The sequence below is a fragment of the Equus caballus genome, chromosome 28 (genome assembly GCF_041296265.1).
Source record: "Equus caballus isolate H_3958 breed thoroughbred chromosome 28, TB-T2T, whole genome shotgun sequence".
In the NCBI taxonomy this organism is placed as follows: domain Eukaryota; kingdom Metazoa; phylum Chordata; class Mammalia; order Perissodactyla; family Equidae; genus Equus; species Equus caballus.
The window spans coordinates 8,152,343-8,155,177 of record NC_091711.1 but is presented as its reverse complement, the minus strand read 5'-3'; positions in this window follow the sequence as shown (position 1 = coordinate 8,155,177).

The window sequence follows — 2,835 nt, the reverse complement described above, 5'->3', positions numbered from 1 at the left end:
AATGTGGGGAGGGCTATGGAAGAAAATATAGAGTAGGACAAGAGGGCTCCGGAGTGGAGGGAGATGGGGAAGTTATGGGTTCAGTGGGATTGTCAGAGTAGCTTCCTTGAGAAAGGGACATTTGAGCAGACTTGAAAGTGAGATAGTTAACTGCTGAAATGTGGAGAGGACTTTCTGGACTGAAGCCGTCGTTCAAAGTTTGGAGGCCTGAGGCAAGCTGCCCTAGCTGTCCTTCTAGGCTGAGTAGGAAGCAGGAAGGACAGCTGGAGCCTGAGAGTGAGGAGGGCAGGAGCCGCAGACACAGTTGGCGATTAGAGAGAGGACAGAACAATGGAAGAGAGAGGATCAAGGTGAAGCAACATGTAACGAGCCACAGCGTTTGGTAGAAATGTGAAGATATGCTACTTTGTGGGTAGTAAGAACAGAAGATAAGATATGAAATTCTGAAAATGCCTGAGAGCCTTACTTTTGGCTCTGTTCAGGGTGCATTTTCTTTCTCAAGGAACAAGTATGTTCAGAAAATAACACAAGTGCCGAGGTCTGACAATTGTTCCTGCTCAGCCCAGATTGTCCCTCAGAAGTTGAAGTAAGGAAAGAGGTGAAGAATAAAATATTGGCAAAAAGAATGAATGCAAATTAAAACCATTCTTTTAGCACCAAAAGTGTTTGGAGAATCTATTACTTCTCTCTTTTTTGTGTAGTAACTGTTTCAATTTTCTTATTTTAGAGAAATTAGTCAATTTTTCAAATTTATAACTATTGATAAATTATCAATTATTGATAATTACAAAACTAACAATTTTAATGAGTTTTAGTGACAACCATTGTGTATATGAAAGATCAGAGACCTCTAACAGGACCCCTCACCTGCTCGTCTATCCAGGTGACAGGTAATGCTTAAATCCTATTGGATTACTAGTTCTGATATGGCATTCAGGTTATTTTTGAGAAAATTTCTAGAAACCTCAGGTAGATTGTTTCCCAGAAGCCAGGCAAGGGACATTTCACTTATAAGTTTCATCTTGATATTTAGGATAATGGTGCTATTGGAAAACAGAGGAGAGAACGTTAGTGTTTCTCATTGTGGGAGGTGTGGAGATGAGGACAGGGAATGCATCTTGCTCCATTTAGGGAAAAAAACAGTGCTTAAGGTAGCTTCTCATTCCTCACAATTTCCTTGGGTCATTTCAGGAGGATTTTTTTTTCTTTGAAGAGAGAATTATGTTTTTCAGCTAGACAATACATATAGAGCTCTTTGTTTAAAAACAATGTTTTGTTCCAATTTGGTGGAAACTAATAAGCAAATACAATCAATAAAGTAATGAAGTTAATTATTACATGAAATGTACTGGGATCTCTGTTTTATAGATTCAGAAATTGAAATAGAGTAAGGTTTAGTCTCTATTTATTGACTGGAATGAAGTGGTTGTGGAATAAGGATACAACTAAACATCTGAACCAAGGGGAATATTTTTCCTTACTTTATCACAGGTAACCTCTGATAATTTAAGATTATTTAAAATATTTGAAGTATTTGCCCACAATGCACAAAAAATTAAATGTGTTTATTGTCTTAGAACAATTTTATGGTAATGAGATTTTTATGTCAACTTGAAAAAATTTTAAGAAAATATTATTATATTTCATTTAAATCTGTTTTCATCCTATGTTAAATGGTAAAATATCTATAGCAAAAATGTTACCTAAAATAGGACATACCTAAATTTGATATAATATTTTGACCTAGAAAAAATAAATACAACTTAATGAAAAGCTGATTTAATGCTTCAATTATGCTATTTAAATTACAACTACCTCTGATGGAGACACATCTTTTAGCTGGAGGGAAAATATTTTCCATTTTACAATTATCATCAACATCTAAAGCATGGCCATTGCTTTCCTATACCACTCTTATGGAATTAAAAACTCTGAATGATCCAACCGCATTTTTTGTGCGTCTGAATAAGAAGATTTTGTTAACAGCACAGTTCTAATGTATGTACAGCTACCAGCCAACTAATAAACTTGGGACTAGAGGCAAAGGCTCTTGAATTCTGGACAGTGCTGTTCTGTGTAAGAACAAGGAATTTATCAAACTGTCTTCCAGACATCCTGTTAATCTAAAGGTGTCTGGATTAAAGCACCAGCAATTTATTTCAGCATTTCATCACTTGTGAAGTTTGAAGCATTAGTATTTAATCATTTCAAATGCATAATTATCATTATCCTTTGCTCCATGCCTTACCGTGGGTCCTCTGAAGGACAGTAAAGTATTGAAGTCATATTTTTCATACCTATTTCTATTCCCAGTCTTTCACACTGATGATATACTAGGAATGCAGCATGTTAGAGCACATGAAAGAGGAGATCAATTCTGTCTATAAATATTTAGAATGAATGCTTCTGTTTTAGTAATATATGAAATTAACTTCATTTCAAGTTGTCCTGCCATCTCCTTTGTAGATTTATACTCTTTCTGGTTGTGTCTTAGAGTAATGCTGAGAACTTCAATCCATACCTATCAATGCAAGCTGTGCTTTTTTTTTTTCTCAGTTACAATCCATGTAACAACTTATAAAATATTGGTAAAGATTAACCTTTTAGAACAGCTCTGTACATTGGGTACATTAAGATGGGTACATTGCTAAATCATTAGATAATATTATTAAATATTGCATTAGCTATACAGACAATATGGTAGCCTTGAAATACTGGTTTAATATGCTTATGAGAACAAACACATTGCCTGCTTCTATGCTATGTTAAATATTCATATTTTCTTTACCTGGGAGCCAGTCATCTCTACATGTATTGGCAACCCTAGTAAAGAAA